Below are 22,667 nucleotides of genomic sequence, written 5' to 3' on the forward strand. Positions count from 1 at the left end.
GTTCTTCGTCTTCATCTATTGGCGTAGGGTCTCCCATAAATATTCCAATCTTCTTAATTAGGTCGTCATTCTTCTCCACCAATACTTCAATTTCCTCTTCGTAATCTTCATGTGTAGCCTTGAGTTCTTCCTCCAGTTCCTTGATTCTAGTCTTAGCCTTCTTCAGATCTATCATGTCGGCGCACATCTGGTTCTCCTGTCGTCGAATGTGCTGGTTTAACTCCTGGATAAAAGCTGCAATTGATCTATCCTTTCTGGTGCTAATCATCTCCCAGTGTTCATCTCGGCGCCCACAAATCTGGTAAATAGTATCCTTGAGATCCTTGCGGTAGGCTTCTCCAATGCATCCCATGGCGATGTGAGCTGCCATGCTCTTTCCTAGACTCCAAGTTGGTGCATCAAAAGAAAACTCTATGGGCTCAGTGACTGGCATGAACGTCCTTCCTGGAACTTGAACTCGAATCATCCAGCGCTCTTCTTCAGGTAAAGTGGCGTTGTAGGTTCCCGTGAAGCTTGGTACTCCTATATTCAGGTATCTAGTGACTCCCTTCAAGTGTCGTCCAAAGGGTGTATCTTCATCCGGTTGCGTGAACTTGTTCCTTGCATCCGCCATCCTAAAGAGTAGAAAAGATGAGAGGTCAGAAGAGAAGAGAGTGAATAGTGATCTAGGTATTTTAGCTTAGTGGTCGTGTCCTACAGTCAGGGTGTGCTCTGATACCATCTCTGTAGTGACCAGACCTCAAACAGTCTGATCTCTGTGCTCCGGTGTCATCCCTGGATCAGTAATGCTGACACCACACAGTACTCGGAGGATTTATAGCAGAGTAGCAATCACACACTTATTACATCGAGTGTCTCAAGAGAGAACTTATTACAATAAATTTGGCTTAAGACCATCTAATAACGATAACATCAGAAGGCTTGGAAGATAAGTGAGTCCATCAACTCCAACGGCATCACTGAGTATAGAACCCCGACCTAAAACTCCTTAATCATCGTCTGAAAAGTCTGCAACATTAACGTTGCAGCCTGAAAATGAGTCAGCACATGGAATATGCTGGCAAGGTAACACATAGAGGGTAATGGAATGAAACAGCTATTCTATATGCATATTTGGCTGGTGGAAAGCTCTATGGTTACAGTTTTGCGTAAAGCCAATTTTCCCCTACTTCAAAGGAACAAAATTTAATTACTATCATGGTGGTTGTTAAACATTGAGAATGGTTGACAGCATTCTCAATCCCAATTAAGCATCATCATTAAACATAACCCAACAAAATTAATTTAGAGTAACATGTTGAGATTCACATGATAATCCAAGTACTAGATACTCAAGATGTCCATAATCGGGGACATCGCTAACCATGATTAGTTTGTTACACTCTGCAGAGGTTTGCACACTTTTCCCCACAAGACTCGATCGCCTCCGTTTGGTTTCTCGCACTACATGGTGTTTGAGAAGACGGATGACCGAGACATAGTCTTTCAAAAGCGCTAACACCTTACGATCGGGTAGACCATACCACCTACATCCCCTACATCTGCTAGTCTACCACTGTAAGAGTTCGCACAACTTAGTAATCTATGCTAGAGCCCATAATAGCTTGTGGCTGCACACGAAAGTTTCTAGTATGAATAGTCTCATGATCCCTTTGAGCCTGGGTGGCGGTCCAAAAGAAAACAGGCAAGTCCTGGAATACCCAGGTGCCTCAATCCACCCAGATGTGTGTTTAAGTTGCCACCTTAGATAAACTATTAATTAACAATATCACATCTGTCATGGATATCACTCACCCAATCCACGTCTACTAGCATAGCATGGCATAATAAGCAAACGTAGAAGTAACTCCCAAAGGTTTGATAATAAACAGGTAATAGGTACTACCTCATCTACTTCCCATCCCACAATTTAATTAGATCCTAATCATGCAATGTGTGAGGATTGATCTAATGCAATAAAACTGGGTAGTAGAAAAGGTATGATCAAGTGTTACTTGCCTTGCTGATGATCCGCGAAACCTAACGATTCGAAGTAACAGGCGTCACACTCCGGGTATTCTATCGCAGAAAAACAAACAAGCATACAATAAGTACTCATCTAATGCACAGGTAAAACTCAAATAAGAGATCTAACCAGAAGGTTCAACTTAAGAACTCCGGTTGGCAAAACGAATCAAATCGAACGAAGCAACGAAAATCAAACGGCGAAAGAAAACAACTTAGTTCTAGTAATCTGGATCTAGGTCAAATTTTACAGTAACAAAAAACTTGTTCAAGTTAGTTAAACGAATAGAGGGTTTCGAGACGAAACTCTAGGCGCTTGAATCACCTGATTCCGATAAACGAGCGAAAAGTTAAACTAAAACGAAAATCGGATCAGGAATCGCGATCAGAAAAATCGTGGATTTAATCCGAGAAAAAGAAAAATGACGAACGCCAATTTTTTTTAATTTTTTTTCGGCACGAAAAACGAGGCGCGACGAACCTCGGACGGCGGGATTGTCGGCGGCGACGGCGGCTCCGGCAGCGCGCGTGGATCGAGGCGGGGCTGATGGGCTGGTGCGGCTCGGGGCGGCACTATTTAAAGGCTGCCCCCGGGCGGTGTCCCGCTCGGGTACGGCCCGAAGTCGGTTCGTTTTTTTATTCCGCTTGGAAGAAAAATAAAAAGAAATACTAAACCGACTCCAAAAATTCCAAAATAAATTTTCACGGGCTTCTAAAATCAAGCCGCACAAGGTGAACATTTATTTGGGCCCTAAATGCAAATTTGAAAAACGCACTTTTTTTTCGTAAGTTCAAATAAAACACCGAAAAACTCCGAAATAAAATCTTATTTGATTTTATTATTAAATCCTCATATTTCTTTATTTTGAGAAAGTCATTTTATTCCCTCTCTCATATTTTTGTAATAGAAATAATTGATGATAAAATAAATAAAATCAAATGATCCTATTCTCAAAATTTGAGAAAACTCAAATATGAAAATAACGAAATCCCCAACTCTCTCCATGGGTCATTGAGTTGCGTAAAATTTCTAGAATCAACCAAAATGCAAAATAAAATATGATATGCATGATGATCTAATATATAACATTCCAAATTGAAAATTTGGGATGTTACAACGAGATCACATCATTAGGAGCATGATGTGATTGACTTGACCCATTTCGTTAGCTTAGCACTTGATCGTTTATTTTGTTGTTATTGCTTTCTTCATAACATATACATGTTCCTATGACTATGAGATTATGCAACTCCTGTTTACCGGAGGAACACTTTGTGTGCTACCAAACGTCACAACGTAACTGGGTGATTATAAAGGTGCTCTACAGGTGTCTCCGAAGGTACTTGTTGGGTTGGCGTATTTCGAGATTAAGATTTGTCACTCCGATTGTCGGAGAGGTATCTCTGGGCCCACTCGGTAATGCACATCACTTAAGCCTTGCAAGCATTGCAACTAATGAGTTAGTTGCGGAATGATGTATTACGGAAGGAGTAAAGAGACTTGCCGGTAACGAGATTGAACTAGGTATTGGAATACCGACGATCGAATCTCGGGCAAGTAAGATACCGATGACAAAGGGAACAACGTATGTTCTTATGCGGTTTGACCAATAAAGATCATCGTAGAATATGTAGGAACCAATATGAGCATCCAGGTTCCGCTATTGGTTATTGACCGGAGACATGTCTCGGTCATGTCTACATAGTTCTCGAACCCGTAGGGTCCGCACGCTTAAAGTTCGGTGACGATCGTAATTAGGTTTTTTATGTTTTGATGTACCGAAGTTTGTTCGGAGTCCCGGATGTGAGCACAGACATGACGAGGAGTCTCGAAATGGTCGAGACATAAAGATTGATATATTGGAAGCCTATATTTGGATATCGGAATCGTTCCGGGTGAAATCGGGATTTTACCGGAGTACCGGGGGTTACCGGAACCCCCCGGGGGTTAATGGGCCTACATGGGCCCTACGGGTGAAGAGGAGGGCTGGCCAGGGCAGGCCACGCGCCCCCTCCCCCCTAGTCCGAATAGGACAAGGAAGGGGGGGGGCGGCGCCCCCCTTTCCTCTTTCCCCCTTCCCCTTTCCTTCTCCAACAAGGCAAGAGGGGGGAGTCCTACTTCCGGTGGGAGTAGGACTCCTCCAGGCGCACCCCTAGGGGCCGACCGCACCTCCCCCTCCCTCCTTTATATACGGGGGCAGGGGGCACCCCATGACACACAAGTTGATCTTCGTGATCGTTCCTTAGCCGTGTGCGTGCCCCCTTCCACCATATTCCACCTCAGTCATATCGTAGCGGTGCTTAGGCGAAGCCCTGTGTCGGTAGAACATCATCACCGTCATCACGCCGTCGTGCTGACGAAACTCTCCCTCAACACTCGGCTGGATCAGAGCTCGAGGGACGTCACCGAGTTGAACGTGTGCAGAACTCGGAGGTGCCGTACGTTCGGTACTTGGATCGGTCGGATCGGGAAGACGTACGACTACTTCCTCTACGTTGTGTCAACGCTTCCTTGCCGGTCTATGAGGGTACGTAGACAACACTCTCCCCTCTCATTGCTATGCATCACCATGATCTTGCGTGTGCGTAGGAATTTTTTTGAAATTACTACGTTCCCAACAGGTTTCACTAGAGGCTTCTCTCAAGATAGAAAATATTACGGTGGGTGAACAAATTACTGCCGAGCAATTGATAGAAAAGCGCAAGGTTATGACGATATCTAAGGTAATGATCATGAATATAAGCATCACGTCCGTGTCAAGTAGACCGACTCTTGCCTGCATCTACTACTATCTAGAGTATTAGGTTCATAAAGAACGGAATAACACTTTAAGCTAGATGACATTATGTACAGGAATTAACTCAAGCAATATGGTGAAAACCCCATCTTTTTATCCTCGATGGCAACAATACAATATGTGCCTTGCTGCCCCTACTGTCACTGGGAAAGGACACTGCAAGATTGAACCCAAAGCTAAGCACTTCTCCCATTGCAAGAAAAACCAATCTAGTTGGCCAAACCAAATCGATAGTTCGAAGAGACTTGCAAAGATATCAAATCATGCATATAAGAATTCATAGGAGATTCAAATAATACTCATAGATAAGCTGATCATAAATCCACAATTCATCGGATCTCGGCAAACGCACCGCAAAAAAGTATTACATCGAATAGATCTCCAAGAACATCGAGGAGAACATGGTATTGAGAATCAAAGAGAGAGAAGAAGCCATCTAGCTACTAGCTATGGACCCGTAGGTCTGAGGTAAACTACTCACGCTTTATCGGAAGGGCAATGGTGTTGATGTAGAAGCCCTCCGTGATCGAATCCCCCTTCGGCAGGACGCTGAAAAAGGCCCCTAGATGGGATCTCACGGTTACAGAAGGTTGCTGCGGTGGAAAAGTGTTTTCATGGCTCCCACTGTTGGTTTTGGGATATATGAGAATATATAGGCGGAAGAAATAGGTCGGTGGAGTCACAAGGGGTCCATAAGGGTGGGGGGCGCACCCTCCGTCCTTGTGGCTGCCTCGTGGCTTCCCTGACTTGGACTCCAAGTCCTCTGGATGTCTTCAGGCCCAGGAAAAATCATCGCGAAAGTTTTATTCCGCTTGGACTCTGTTTGGTATTGTTTTTATGCAAAACTCTAAAATAAGGAAAAAAACAGAAACCGTCACTGGGCTCTAGGCTAATAGGTTAGTCCCAAAAAGCATATAAAATAGCATATTAATGCATATAAAACATTCAAAACAGATAATATAATAGCATGGAACAATAAAAAATTATAGATACGTTGAAGACGTATCAACGCCCTCAGCTCCGGCCACCACCTGAGCTCCTCCACCCGCCACGTTCCAGTCACTTTTCAATATCTTTTCAGGTAAGGACAAGTATTAGAGGTTCTTGCAAAATGAACAACTGCTCATAAGTGACATTAGCTCTTCTGCAAATGTCACTGATCAGTTGCACTAGCACTACAACAAATGGCATTGATCAGAGACATTTGCCCAAAAACAAATGCCACTGATCAGTGCATAAACTCTTTGCCGAATGCCACTTATCAATGGGGCTTGCTCTTGGGCAAATGTCACTGATAAGTGATTGTTCATTTCAGGTGGGTAAGGCCATTTCCTCCCCTCTAAACCAATCACAATGTTCCAAATCAAAGCTACTCCGTAGAACGCCAGGATTATCCCGTGAATGTAGCATTACTGTCAGACTTGTCCGTGTCTATCGCCCGCAGATCAAAGTACAGTCGGCGAAGCAAAGGTTATCATATCGGAGTTCTTCGAGGTCAACCGTACACTTGCCATGCATGGCTGACCCAGACGCAAGGTTTTTGCTTGCCCCCGCTCCAAGCAACATGAAACCCTCGTGCATGGATGTGGCAATGTGGCGGGTTCTTGGAAGCACCCTCAGCAGTCGTCCCCTACAGTTTTGGCTTTCGACGCCAGGTCCAAGTCCACAATGGGTTGGCTTGCCGTGATTATACTTGTCCAAGTTAATTTGTGTGGCCGTGAATTTCTGTGTGCACATCTTCCATGATTTTGTGCGATTTGTGGAGCCGGTCCAACAATTGCATGCGCGCGCAGCAAGCAAAACTTTGATGGACTTGGTCGTCGTGAAAAGTCGCCAGGAAGGAAAACGGAAACTCCTCGCTCCTCAGCTCATGCTATGCATACGCTAGCCAGTATTCCCTCAGTCGCGGTGAAAAGTCGCAGCCAGGCACCTTGCCTCCCTACATATACACAGTCACCTGCTACCTTCTTGCTCAACAATCCAAGCTAGCTAGCCGATCACCAAACATACGTGAGCGAGCCGATCATCGAGCATATGGCGTCTGCTCCTCCTCCTTGTGCTGCTCCAGCGGTTCCCCGCATGAAGCTGGGCTCCGAGGGAATGGAGGTCTCGGCGCAGGGCCTCGGCTGCATGGGCATGTCCGTCGCCTACGGCCCCCCCAAGCCCGACGCCGACATGGTGGCCCTCATCCACCACGCCGTCGCCGCCGGAGTCACCTTCCTCGACACCTCCGACGTCTACGGTCCGCACACCAACGAGACCCTCCTCGGCAAGGCGCTGCAGGGCGGCGGCGTGAGGGACAGGGTGGATCTGGCCACCAAGTTCGGCGCCTTCCTTTCAGAGGATGGGTGGAATGTCCGCGGGGACCCGGCGTACGTGCGCGAGGCGTGCGAGGGCAGCCTCAAGCGGCTAGGCGTCGATTGCATCGATCTCTACTGCCAGCACCGCGTCGACACCAGGGTGCCCATCGAGGTCACGGTGAGTGTTCCTGTTACCTACTACTCCATGCATATTCTATCAAGTATGATTGCATATACAAATATCAAGGTTTGAAATTGCTAACCGATCCAACTCCATATTACTATGTAGTAATTCGTTTCTTGTTTTGTCTGTGTACCTATGGTCTATGGATAAAAATATGGGTGTGATCGACTAGGTCTCAATCGACTGAGATTTAACCAAGTCTCAATTCAATGACATACTCTCTCCATTTTTGTATACAAAGCCACAAACCCATATTACAGGTACCAAGGCAAAAGTTAATGTCTTCTAAGTCAATGTTGCAAGGCAGCTTGTCTCCTTGTTTGCCGTGTAAATTAATGTGTATTCTTCTCTTTTATGCACATCAAGCCAATGCTCTCACTCCCGCATGCATGCAAGGGCTAGTTAGTGTCCTCCTTTACTAGTACTACGAGGCAAACACCATTAATATTGCATCGATTAGTGTTAGTAGCCTTGTATATCTGCAAATTGTTATTTCGATAGTGGCTTTGTATATAAAAATGGAGGGAGTATCATATAAGAAAGAAAAAGGAATATTTTTTTCAATTTTGCTAAAGCACATCTAGATGTGCAATAAGTATTGCACATCTAAGTCCTATGTCATTGACCTTATGTTGAGATTCGTGTGGATATATTTTTTTCTTTTTTCTTTTCCTCTTTATGCTTGATTCACTTACTTAGATGTGCAATAACTAGAGCACATCTAGATGTGCCTTAGATACATCCTTTTTTTTTTTTGCACGGATCTCATGTATGATCTAACAAATATAGCACCGACCGAGACATAATGAAGTCCAAGTGGACGGAGAATTGGCAATACTGCAAAAAAATACTACTAGCTGGTGCATACACGTACCACTATATGTATAGATCCATGTCGTTTGTTTTCATATCACGGATCAACTTAATTTACTTTGCACGCGTTGTTAGATTGGTGAGCTCAAGAAACTAGTCCAAGAAGGAAAGATAAAGTACATCGGATTATCCGAAGCATCTGCATCAACAATCAGAAGGGCTCATGCCGTTCATCCTATCACTTCAGTTCAGATCGAATGTCACTATGGAGTAGGGACGTGGAAGAGGACATAATTCCAACTTGCAGGTGTTGTACAAAAACCACCTATATATTTCGTTTATTGAAAATCATGAAGCTTAATTTATCAAAATGATTTTTTTCTTGACAATTTCAGGGAACTTGGAATTGGAATTGTATGTTACAGCCCACTTGGTAGAGGGTTCTTCTCTGTAGGATCGAAATTGGCTGACTCACTATCAGACGACGACTTCCGTAAGGTGATTTTTTTACATATTCTGGTAGCTGCTTAATTCATTATTATCTTTTGGCTTCTAATGCACCATTTCTAACTTATGGTGCTTATTTTTTTTAGAAAAGGAGGATAACCCCCGGCCTCTGCATCTAGAAGATGCATACGGCCACTTTATTGATTATTCTCGAGGACCTTACAAAGTATTACAACAATATAACTGAATCCGCCATCTTAGCAACATATGCCACTACTCCTATCCATATGATGAAGGGGTGCTACCTGGGTCAAATACCCGGACCATTCACCTAAGCCTCTCATCAAAAGCCAGAAGCCCCAGCCGAGGCACATACCGGGTCTGGGGCATAAACTGGTCTGACGCACTCACATGTGTCGTTGCCGCCATCTTCCACAGGTCCATCTTCAGAGCAGATATTGAGGCTTCTACCTTGTCAGGCCACTCTGCCATCGACACCACCATAACGCCAGACAACTGCCTCCACCTGCGCGAGTCCATCACCGTGCATCGGGCGCCGAGTCTCTACTGCACCACGCCGCCGAGATCCGCCATCATCAATGTGTAGGATGAAGCACCGCTCCACCAAAAAAGGCCCCCACTGGTCCCTCAATCCTCGGCTGCTGTCACCGACCCCATACTGATCCCGCCACCACACTGCCCTCAAGGCGACGCCTTCAAGGAGGTCACGGCGCCAAGGACGCCGCCGCCGCCCACCGGAGTTAGGTTTTCAGCTGAGAAGCAAGGTGGTAGGGTGTGGAAGGGCAGACCTCGACCGACGTCTCCATGAAGAAATCAGCGCCCGCGGACGTCGTCGTCTCGGCCGGCTAGAGCCGACCAGGGGTTTCCCCCAATCTGGATCCCGACCACCAGAATCACCCGCAACCCGGAGGCAGGCCAGACGCCTGCACAGCCAGGGACCGTCGAGGGTGAAACGTACCGAGCAAGGGAAGATGGCCAGCAGCCAGATCTGACGCCGCCAGCCACCAGGGCAGCCACGCGAGGTCCTAGCCCACCGAAGATCCACCGGCCATCCGACCAGATCGCTGGCACCGCGCCCACCCCACTGCTCACCGCAGGTGACAAGGGGCCTCGCAGGGGGCCGCCGCCTAGATCCAAGACCCTCCGATGTGAACCAGAGCAACGCATGCCCCGCTGCCGCAGTCCCCGGCTGCGCCATGGGCCTTGCCCGGCGGCAGCCTCGTGCGGCGGCGGGGGGAGAGGGGAGGGAGAGGGGCTACTCCGGCGAGGGGGGAGTTGCCCCCGAGACGCCCACTAGGGGCGGCACGGGGGAGGGAAGGGTAGGTGTCGTCTTAACTTATGGTGCTGATAATTCGTGGAAATGTTCATCTTTCAAGTGTGTAGAAACATTTTTAAATTATGCATAGCAATGCCTCGTAAATTTCTTCCTAGAAAAGATAAGTGAAACTTCTATGATTTGTTGGCTCTTTTACTGACAAAGTTCTACTACTGCAGGTTTTACCTAGATTTCAGCCAGAGAATCTTGAGAAGAATGCCCTGATATTTGAGAGTGTTAACGCCATGACAACAAGAAAAGGGTGCACACCATCACAACTTGCATTGGCATGGGTTCATCATCAGGGGAGCGATGTTTGCCCCATACCTGGCACAACAAAAATGGAGAATTTCAATCAGAATGTGGGAGCACTGTCTGTGAAGCTCACACCAGAGGAGATGGCCGAACTCGAGTCGTACGCTGCCACAGGTGATGTCCATGGTGACCGATACCCTGAAATGATGAATACTTGGAAGGATTCTGAGACCCCTCCATTGTCCTCTTGGAAAGTTGAGTCTTGAATAAACTAGCTAGCTGTTGGTTTTCCATGTATTTTTTGTTTCATGTTTAGCAGTGCACGAGCCCACGTATTGTGTGGATGCCGTCCGCGTCGAGTCCGGCAATGGCATGTGTGTCCATGTCGCTGCCATGCGTGCAACATGGTCTAGCTGCACGAGCGGTCCGTGGGATGGCACAGATCGTCCGGTTTGTGGACTAATAACTTGAGCACGACGTCTTCCTTATGCAAATAAATTGAGAAAGAGAACGTGAGAAAAGCAGCAAATTTGTACGCTGCACAAACTCATCTTGCATTTGTGCCCTTGCGAATTAAAACCCATGTTCATCCCGCACCCGCCACCGGCAGTGAGTTGAGAGTTAACCATTGGTACCATAGCCGCCCGAGAGAATGCCGAAGCAGATGGTGAAGAGTGATGTTGACGACGACACCTCCAAGCCACCCCCCAAGAAGGCCTTGTTTGGTTATAGGGGAACAAACCTTCATAGTGGAAGTAATCCTCATGACACTACTGCAGGAATGGCTAGCAGTAGCAGGGGCCAAAATCCCAGTAGTGGCGGGCAATGCTCCCAGGGGCTGTAACGCCCTGGACATAACCGCTGGTTACTGGCCGCTACTTCTGTCGGGATCTAGACTGGCCCCACAAATCAATACTAGTCTTTCCTGCGCACTTTGTCCTCACTCGTGCGTAGCTGGTACGAACTTTCTAGTTGGTCACCCCTCCTAAAATTGCTTCAAGCTGAGCATGCTTAACTTCAGAGTTCATTCCGAATGGGCTTCCAAAAAGAGGGAATTCCCTATTAAGCCATGCTATCATAGGGGCGCACGCCACTGGTCTCCTGCCATTGCTAACATGACATTAGTGGCGGGCGGGCGACCACTACAAGTAGAGCACTTAAATTGGCAGACACTGTTTATTGTCCGCCACAATGCTTTTTAGGAAATATCGCAGTTGCCAGATTTCACCCACCACATGTGTTGAGCTAACAAATGGCAGCTTCCTCTTTTAGCCCGGGATTGGTAAAAAATCAGGCGGAAATGATATTGTTTGCACCATTTTGCACCTCATCATGACATTGCATTACATATATGAATTATCGCCTCAACATTCATTGACAACATACATGACATAATGAAAAGTATTACTAAAGCAATCATAGTAAGTTCATTGATAGAAGCATGTTTCATTACAAAATGAATATTTTGACCATTTATTTAGGGGTCAAATGAGCGGAGCGCGACATTTGAACCGAGAGTGCGTTATCATGACCCGCACATATTACATCACGATGAGTGCCTGGAACTAATGGGGACCAGTGGGCCGCTTGCTCTGAAACTGTAGATCTGGCCTCTCGAAGAGCCCATTAAACTACCTCACCTGGTGTGGATATGGTGGTTATACTCATACCGGCCAGCTCGTCAACCTCTTATCCGGGGTCGCCTCCGTCAAGATGCACACCGCTAGGTCATTGAACCACGTCTCAACTATCTTCTGCATCTAGTACTCAGGCAGTGGCGGAGTGGGGGCGGCGGGCGAGGCGGCGGTGCCGGGCGGCAGTGCGGGGCGGCGGGCGGGGCTGCGGGAGGGGCGGCGGTGCGAGGCTGTGGGCAGGGCGGCGAGCGATGGGTGGCTGTGGCCGGATCGAGCGGCAATTAAGTCTTCGCAATAATAATCTGTGGTCCATCACTAAGTTTCACTCTCATCATAACCATCAGTTATCAACAACTAATGCTTTAGAAGATGCATTGGCAATCTCATCGACATATTGGTAAGTATCTTCAGGATCTAATAAACAATATGAGAACAAACAATGTCCACATATCAAAGGTCTATATGTTTTTTGGGATTTTCTTTGGCTGAATGGAGAACATTCCTTTTAGTAAATGGAGTTAACAAAATTATGTGGTCTCATCAATAAAGAGCTCGGTAATAATGATGCCAAAAGACCATTTGATGTTTTTATTAGATATTTTCTCAATGTCATGATTTAGCTTACCAAGTTCAGGTTGAGGCAGAAAGTAGAATTGAATCATATGGTAATTGTCCATGGATTTGAGTTTGGTTGGAAAATGGTTATTGATAAGTACAAACTACAAAATAACACTTCTCTTGTACATTCCTTTGATTTTAGACACAAGTATGCTAAGGCATATTTTCCGTGAATCTTCTACGCAAAGCAAACAAGCACAGGATGTGGTGAAAGTGCAAATCCTTTACTAAAAACTTATGTACCCATTGGATGTCGGATGCTATTTTTTGAGAAACAATACCAGAGAATGCCATTTGAGCGAGCAGCAGAGGAAAGTTATAAATAAAAAGGAACAAGCCTCGTAAGTTTCCATTGTTTATACATATTTTTTATTGCATGAACTTTTACACATACTTATAAGTTAATTTGTTCTTTTTGCAGACTTGTATTGTTTTAAAAGCTAATAATCCACTTGAGATACATGCTAATAAAATGTATATGTGCATTTTTTAGATGCTTGGAGATTACTTATGTGAATTTGGTGATTATCAAGTTCAGGTTCTCGTTCCAAACAAACAGCACAAGATAGTTTATAGAAAAGTTGTACAACAAGAGAAATGGTCGCCCTGCTACCACATTATTGACAGCTAATTATTTTCAAATGTCCAGTTGCGAATCCAGATAGTATGAACATATGAGTCTTCTCTGCACTCATATTTTCAAGGTCTATACTATTGAATCTTTGTGCATATATTAATTTTGTAACATTACAAAGATTGACTATATACATATATTCTACTTTCAGGTCATGACTTGTTTGGATATTTGAGACATACCATAAACTCATATAATGAAAATGTGGACATTCCTGCCGATCTAGTAATGTATCGAAAGGATCATGATTTGCATGCACACAATACATTCCCTCATCATACACTTTATGTGAAGGCCCTTGAGGTAATTACACTCGGTGATAGTAATGCAGAATCGTATGATATTCTTGTGCAAGGTTTGGACAAACTTGGTTCTACGCATATTTGTTATGCAGACGTCAAAGACGATAAATGTATTTTAGACATGAAAGATGTTGTTGACCAAACTGAAGGAAATATGCCCTAGAGGCAATAATGAAGTTATTATTTATTTCCTTATATCATGATAAAAGTTTATTATTCATGCTAGAATTGTATTAACCGGAAACATAATACATGTGTGAATACATAGACAAACAGAGTGTCACTAGTATGCCTCTACTTGACTAGCTCATTAATCAAAGATGGTTATGTTTCCTAAACCATGGACAAAGAGTTGTCGTTTGATTAACGGGATCACATCATTAGTTGAATGATCTGATTGACATGACCCATTCCATTAGCTTAGCACCCGATCATTTAGTATGTTGCTATTGCTTTCTTCATGACTTATACATGTTCCTATGACTATGAGATTATGTAACTACCGTGTGCCGGAGGAACACTTTGTGTGCTACCAAACGTCACAACGTAACTGGGTGATTATAAAGGTGCTCTACAGGTGTCTCCAAAGGTACATGTTGGGTTGACGTACTTCGAGATTAGGATTTGTCACTCCGATCGTCGGAGAGGTATCTTTGGGCCCTCTCGGTAATGCACATCACATAAGCCTTGCAAGCATTACAACTAATATGGTAGTTGTGAGATGATGTATTACAGAACGAGTAAAGAGACTTGCCGGTAACGAGATTGAACTAGGTATTGAATACCGACGATCGAATCTCGGGCAAGTAACATACCGATGACAAAGGGAACAATGTATGTTGTTATGCGGTCTGACCGATAAAGATCTTCGTAGAATATGTAGGAGCCAATATGGGCATCCAGGTCCCGCTATTGGTTATTGACCGGAGACGTGTCTCGGTCATGTCTACATTGTTCTCGAACCGTAGGGTCCGCACGCTTAAAGTTACGATGACAGTTATTATGAGTTTATGCATTTTGATGTACCGAAGGTTGTTCGGAGTCACGGATGTGATCACGGACATGACGAGGAGTCTCGAAATGGTCGAGACATAAAGATCGATATATTGGAAGCCTATATTTGGACATCGGAATTGTTCCGGGTGAAATCGGCATTTTACCGGAGTACCGGGGGGTTACCGGAAACCCCCCAGGGGTTAATGGGCCTACATGGGCCATAAGGGAGAAGAGAGAGGCCGGCCAGGGCAGGCCGCGCGCCCCCTTCCCCCTCAGTCCGAATAGGACAAGGAAGGGGGGGGGCGCCCCCCTTTCCTCTTCTTCCTCCCCCTTTCCTTCTCCAACAAGGCAAGAGAAGGGGAGTCCTACTCCCGGTGGGAGTAGGACTCCTCGAGGCGCACCCCTTGGGGCCGGCCGCACCTCCCCCTCCCTCCTTTATATACGGGGGCAGGGGGGCACCCTAGGACACACAAGTTGATCTTCGTGATCGTTCCTTAGCCGTCTGTGGTGCCCCCCTCCACCATATTCCACCTCGGTCATATCGTTGCAGTGCTTAGGCGAAGCCCTGCGCCGGTAGAACATCATCATCGTCACCACGCCGTCGTGCTGACGGAACTCCTCCCCGAATCTTTGCTGGATCGGAGCTCGGGGTGCGTCATCGAGCTGAACGGGTGCCAAGAACTCGGAGGTGCCGGAGTAACGGTGCTTGGATCGGTTGAACCGGGAAGACATACGACTACTTCCTCTACGTTGCGTCAACGCTTCCGCTTCGGTCTACGAGGGTACGTAGATAACACTCTCCCCTCTCGTTTCTATGCATCACCATGATCTTGTGTGTGCGTAGGAAATTTTTTGAAATTACTACGTTCCCCATCAGTGGCATTCGAGCCTAGGTTTTATGGTTTGATGTTATATGCACGAGTAGAACACAAGTGAGTTGTGGGCGATATAAGTCATACTGCTTACCAGCATGTCATACTTTGGTTCGGCGGTATTGTTGGACGAAGCGGCCCGGACCAACATTACGCGTACGCTTACGCGAGACCGGTTCTCCCGACGTGCTTTGCACAGAGGTGGCTTGCGGGTGACAGTTTCTCCAACTTTAGTTGAACCGAGTGTGGCTACGCCCGGTCCTTGCGAAGGTTAAAACAGCACCAACTTGACAAACTATCATTGTGGTTTTGATGCGTAGGTAAGATTGGTTCTTGCTTAAGCCCGTAGCAGCCACGTAAAACTTGCAACAACAAAGTAGAGGACGTCTAACTTGTTTTTGCAGGGCATGTTGTGATGTGATATGGTCAAGACATGATGCTAAATTTTATTGTATGAGATGATCATGTTTTGTAACCGAGTTATCGACAACTGGCAGGAGCCATATGGTTGTCGCTTTATTGTATGCAATGCAATCGCCCTGTAATGCTTTACTTTATCACTAAGCGGTAGCGATAGTCGTAGAAGCATAAGATTGGCGAGACGACAACGATGCTACGATGGAGATCAAGGTGTCGCGCCGGTGACGATGGTGATCATGACGGTGCTTCGAAGATGGAGATCACAAGCACAAGATGATGATGGCCATATCATATCACTTATATTGATTGCATGTGATGTTTATCTTTTTATGCATCTTATCTTGCTTTGATTGACGGTAGCATTATAAGATGATCTCTCACTAATTATCAAGAAGTGTTCTCCCTGAGTATGCACCATTGCCAAAGTTCGTCGTGCCCAGACACCACGTGATGATCGGGTGTGATAAGCTCTACGTCCATCTACAACGGGTGCAAGCCAGTTTTGCACACGCAGAATACTCGGGTTATACTTGACGAGCCTAGCATATGCAGATATGGCCTCGGAACACGGAGACCGAAAGGTCAAGCGTGAATCATATAGTAGATATGATCAACATAATGATGTTCACCATTGAAGACTAATCCATTTCATGTGATGATCGGTTATGGTTTAGTTGATTTGGATCACGTGATCACTTAGAAGATTAGAGGGATGTCTATCTAAGTGGGAGTTCTTAAGTATTATGATTAATTGAACTTAAATTTATCATGAACTTAGTCCCTGATACTATCTTGCTTGTTTATGTTGATTGTAGATAGATGGCCCGTGCTGTTGTTTCGTTGAATTTTAATGCGTTCTTTGAGAAAGCAAAGTTGAAAGATGATGGTAGCAATTACACGGACTGGGTCCGTAACTTGAGGATTATCCTCATTGCTGCACAGAAGAATTACGTCCTGGAAGCACCGCTGGGTGCCAGGCCTGCTGCTGGAGCAACACCAGATGTTATGAACGTCTGGCAGAGCAAAGCTGATGACTACTCGATAGTTCAGTGTGCCATGCTTTACGGCTTAGAATCGGGACTTCAACGACGTTTTGAACGTCATGGAGCATATGAGATGTTCCAGGAGTTGAAGTTAATATTTCAAGCAAATGCCCGGATTGAGAGATATGAAGTCTCCAATAAGTTCTATAGCTGCAAGATGGAGGAGAACAGTTCTGTTAGTGAGCATATACTCAAAATGTCTGGGTATAATAATCACTTGATTCAATTGGGAGTTAATCTTCCAGATAATTGCGTCATAGACAGAATTCTCCAATCACTGCCACCAAGCTACAAGAGCTTCATGATGAACTATAATATGCAAGGGATGAATAAGACTATTCCCGAGCTCTTCGCAATGCTGAAAGCTGCGGTGGTAGAAATCAAGAAGGAGCATCAAGTGTTGATGGTCAACAAGACCACTAGTTTCAAGAAAAAGGGCAAAGGGAAGGGGAACTTCAAGAAGAACAGCAAGCAAGTTGCTGCTCAGGAGAAGAAACCTAAGTCTGGACCAAAGCCAGAAACTGAGTGCTTCTACTTCAAGCAGACTGGTCACTGGAAGCGGAACTGCCCCAAGTATTTGGCGGATAAGAAGGATGGCAAGGTGAACAAAGGTATATGTGATATACATGTTATTGATGTGTATCTTACTAGAGCTCGCAGTAGCACCTGGGTATTTGATACTGGTTCTGTTGCTAATATTTGCAACTCGAAAAAGGGACTACGGATTAAGCGAACACTGGCAAAGGACGAGGTGACGATGCGCGTGGGAAATGGTTCCAAAGTCGATGTGATCGCGGTCGGCACGCTACCTCTACATCTACCTTCGGGATTAGTATTAGACCTAAATAATTGTTATTTGGTGCCAGCGTTGAGCATGAACATTATATCTGGATCTTGTTTGATGCGAAACGGTTATTCATTTAAATCAGAGAATAATGGTAGTTCTATTTATATGAGTAATATATTTTATGGTCATGCACCTTTGAAGAGTGGTCTATTTTTGATGAATCTCGATAGTAGTGATACACATATTCATAATGCTGAAGCCAAAAGATGCAGAGTTGATAATGATAGTGCAACTTATTTGTGGCACTGCCGTTTAGGTCATACCGGTGTAAAGCGCATGAAGAAACTCCATACTGATGGACTTTTGGAACCACTTGATTATGAATCACTTGGTACTTGCGAACCGTGCCTCATAGGCAAGATGACTAAAACACCGTTCTCCGGTACTATGGAGAGAGCAACAGATTTATTGGAAATCATACATACAGATGTATGTGGTCCGATGAACGTTGAGGCTCGTGGCGGATATCGTTATTTTCTCACCTTCACAGATGATTTAAGCAGATACGGGTATATCTACTTAATGAAACATAAGTCTGAAACATTTGAAAAGTTCAAAGAATTTCAGAGTGAAGTTGAAAATCATCGTAACAAGAAAATAAAGTTTCTACGATCTGATCGTGGAGGAGAATATTTGAGTTACGAGTTTGGTGTACATTTGAAACAATGCGGAATAGTTTCGCAACTCACGCCACCCGGAACACCACAGTGTAATGGTGTGTCCGAACGTCATAATCGTATTTTACTAGATATGGTGCGATCTATGATGTCTCTTACTGATTTACCGCTATCGTTTTGGGGTTATGCTTTAGAGACGGCCGCATTCACGTTAAATAGGGCACCATCGAAATCCATTGAGACGACGCCTTATGAACTATGGTTTGGCAAGAAACCAAAATGTCGTTTCTTAAAGTTTGGGGCTGCGATGCTTATGTGAAAAAACTTCAACCTGATAAGCTCGAACCCAAATCGGAGAAATGTGTCTTCATAGGATACCCAAAGGAGACTGTTGGGTACACCTTCTATCACAGATCCGAAGGCAAGATATTCGTTGCTAAGAATGGATCCTTTCTAGAGAAGGAGTTTCTCTCAAAAGAAGTGAGTGGGAGGAAAGTAGAACTTGACGAGGTAACTGTACCTGCTCCCTTATTGGAAAGTAGTGCATCACAGAAAACTGTTTCAGTGACACCTACACCAGTTAGTGAGGAAGCTAATGATGATGATCATGAAACTTCAGAACAAGATACTACTGAACCTCGTAGATCAACCAGAGTGAGATCCGCACCAGAGTGGTACGGTAATCCTGTTCTGGAAGTCATGCTACTAGATCATGATGAACCTACGAACTATGAAGAAGCGATGGTGAGCCCAGATTCCGCAAAATGGCTTGAAGCCATGAAATCTGAGATGGGATCCATGTATGAGAACAAAGTATGGACTTTGGTTGACTTGCCCGATGATCGGCAAGCAATTGAGAATAAATGGATCTTCAAGAAGAAGACTGACGCTGACGGTAATATTACTGTCTATAAAGCTCGACTTGTCGCAAAAGGTTTTCGGCAAGTTCAAGGGATTGACTACGCTGAGACCTTCTCACCCGTAGCGATGCTTAAGTCTGTCCGAATCATGTTAGCAATTGCCGCATTTTATGATTATGAAATTTGGCAGATGGATGTCAAAACTGCATTCCTGAATGGATTTCTGGAAGAAGAGTTGTATATGATGCAACCAGAAGGTTTTGTCGATCCAAAGGGAGCTAACAAAGTGTGCAAGCTCCAGCGATCCATTTATGGACTGGTGCAAGCCTCTCGGAGTTGGAATAAACCTTTGATAGTGTGATCAAAGCATTTGGTTTTATACAGATTTTTGGAGAAGCCTGTATTTACAAGAAAGTGAGTGGGAGCTCTGTAGCATTTCTGATATTATATGTGGATGACATATTACTAATTGGAAATGATATAGAATTTCTGGATAGCATAAAGGGATAATTGAATAAGAGTTTTTCAATGAAAGACCTCGGTGAAGCTGCTTACATATTAGGCATTAAGATTTATAGAGATAGATCAAGACGCTCAATTGGACTTTCACAAAGCACATACCTTGACAAAGTTTTGAAGAAGTTCAAAATGGATCAAGCAAAGAAAGGATTCTTGCCTGTGTTACAAGGTGTGAAGTTGAGTAAGACTCAATGCCCGACCACTGCAGAAGATAGAGAGAAAATGAAAGATGTTCCCTATGCTTCAGCCATAGGCTCTATCATGTATGCAATGCTGTGTACCAGACCTGATGTGTGCCTTTCTATAAGTTTAGCAGGGAGGTACCAAAGTAATCCAGGAGTGGATCACTGGACAGCGGTCAAGAACATCCTGAAGTACCTGAAAAGGACTAAGGATATGTTTCTCGTATATGGAGGTGACAAAGAGCTCATCGTAAACGGTTACGTTGATGCAAGCTTTGACACTGATCTGGACGATTCTAAATCGCAAACCGGATACGTGTTTACATTAAACGGTGGAGCTGTCAGTTGGTGCAGTTCTAAACAAAGTGTCGTGGCGGGATCTACATGTGAAGCGGAGTACATAGCTGCTTCGGAAGCAGCAAATGAAGGAGTCTGGATGAAGGAGTTCATATCCGATCTAGGTGTCATACCTAGTGCATCGGGTCCAATGAAAATATTTTGTGACAATACTGGTGCAATTGCCTTGGCAAAGGAATCCAGATTTCACAAAAGAACCAAGCACATCAAGAGACGCTTCAATTCCATCCGAGATCTAGTCCAGATGGGAGACATAGAGATTTGCAAGATACATACAGATCTGAATGTTGCAGACCCGTTGACTAAGCCTCTTCCACGAGCAAAACATGACCAGCACCAAGGCTCCATGGGTGTTAGAATCATTACAGGGTAATCTAGATTATTGACTCTAGTGCAAGTGGGAGACTGAAGGAAATATGCCCTAGAGGCAATAATAAAGTTATTATTTATTTCCTTATATCATGATAAAAGTTTATTATTCATGCTAGAATTGTATTAACCGGAAACATAATACATGTGTGAATACATAGACAAACAGAGTGTCACTAGTATGCCTCTACTTGACTAGCTCATTAATCAAAGATGGTTATGTTTCCTAAACCATGGACAAAGAGTTGTCGTTTGATTAACGGGATCACATCATTAGTTGAAATTCCATTAGCTTAGCACCCGATCGTTTAGTATGTTGCTATTGCTTTCTTCATGACTTATACATGTTCCTATGACTATGAGATTATGTAACTCCCGTGTGCCGGAGGAACACTTTGTGTGCTACCAAACGTCACAACGTAACTGGGTGAGTATAAAGGTGCTCTACAGGTGTCTCCAAAGGTACATGTTGGGTTGACGTATTTCGAGATTAGGATTTGTCACTCCGATCGTCGGAGAGGTATCTCTGGGCCCTCTCGGTAATGCACATCACATAAGCCTTGCAAGCATTACAACTAATATGGTAGTTGTGAGATGATGTATTACGGAACGAGTAAAGAGACTTACCGGTAACGAGATTGAACTAGGTATTGGATACCGACGATCGAATCTCGGGCAAGTAACATACCGATGACAAAGGGAACAACGCATGTTGTTATGCGGTCTGACCGATAAAGATCTTCGTAGAATATGTAGGAGCCAATATGGGCATCCAGGTCCCGCTATTGGTTATTGACCGGAGACGTGTCTCGGTCATGTCTACATTGTTCTCGAACCGTAGGGTCCGCACGCTTAAAGTTACGATGATAGTTATTATGAGTTTATGCATTTTGATGTACCGAAGGTTGTTCGGAGTCCCGGATGTGATCACGGACATGATGAGGAGTCTCGAAATGGTCGAGACATAAAGATCGATATATTGGAAACCTATATTTGGACATCGGAATTGTTTCGGGTGAAATTGGCATTTTATCGGAGTACCGGGGGGTTACCGGAACCCCCCCGGGGGTTAATGGGCCTACATGGGCCATAAGGGAGAAGAGAGAGGCCGGCCAGGGCAGGCCGCGCGCCCCTTCCCCCCTCAGTCCAAATAGGACAAGGAAGGGGGGCGGCGCCCCCCTTTCCTCTTCTCCCTCCCCCTTTCCTTCTTCAACAAGGCAAGAGAAGGGGAGTCCTACTTCCGGCGGGAGTAGGACTCCTCTAGGCGCACCACTTGGGGCCGGCCGCACCTCCCCCTCCCTCCTTTATATACGGGGGCAGGGGGGCACCCTAGGACACATAAGTTGATCTTCGTGATCGTTCCTTAGCCGTGTGTGGTGCCCCCCTCCACCATATTCCACCTCGGTCATATCGTTGCAGTGCTTAGGCGAAGCCCTGCGCCGGTAGAACATCATCATCGTCACCACGCCATCGTGCTAACGGAACTCCTCCCCGAAGCTTTGCTGGATCGGAGCTCGGGGTGCGTCATCGAGCTGAACGTGTGCGAAGAACTCGGAGGTGCCGGAGTAACGGTGCTTGGATCGGTTGAACCGGGAAGACGTACGACTACTTCCTCTATGTTGCGTCAATGCTTCCGCTTCGGTCTACGAGGGTACGTAGACAACACTCTCCCCTCTCGTTGCTATGCATCACCATGATCTTGTGTGTGCGTAGGAAATTTTTTGAAATTACTACGTTCCCCATCACAAACAAATGCAACTACCACTCACCAACCGTCTTCAAATCATGAATTCACACTTGCAACATAAATCAGATGAACCCCTTAATATTTTGTTTCCCTAAAAAAACATGGATCCAGACGGCCAACATCGTCATGTTCAAGACCACCTTATGAGAAGATCACACAAAGAACTAATTACGGCACAGTTTACTGTGAGAAAGGACAGGCTCGTGCAACTAGTCCTCAAACAACTCATTTGCTAAAGCAACCCAGAAAAGCCCCGATCTACAACACTTGTCATATTGTTGGCCGCACACGAAATCAATGCAGCTTATTGGCCGCAATGGTTGGAAATTCTCTGTAATGCAACATGATGTCTTTGCTTGAACCTTTTCCTTCCATTTAATGGTCCATGTACTTCCTTTCTCACAAAATGAATACTTATTTGAATCATTGTGATTCATTCATATTTTCATTAGTTAACTTCAGCATCTCTAAAAGACAAAACTAATTGCATGCTCTTTTGATTAACATTATAAT

At 45.0% G+C, this 22,667-nt stretch overlaps 1 pseudogene; it reads left to right on the forward strand.

Moving 5' to 3' along the window:
• The first annotated feature begins 6,828 nt into the window (after positions 1-6,828).
• LOC119289444 lies at positions 6,829-10,654 on the forward strand (annotated as a pseudogene).
• Positions 10,655-22,667: the final 12,013 nt, after the last annotated feature.

This window comes from Triticum dicoccoides, chromosome 4A (assembly GCF_002162155.2).
Source record: "Triticum dicoccoides isolate Atlit2015 ecotype Zavitan chromosome 4A, WEW_v2.0, whole genome shotgun sequence".
Taxonomy (NCBI): domain Eukaryota; kingdom Viridiplantae; phylum Streptophyta; class Magnoliopsida; order Poales; family Poaceae; genus Triticum; species Triticum dicoccoides.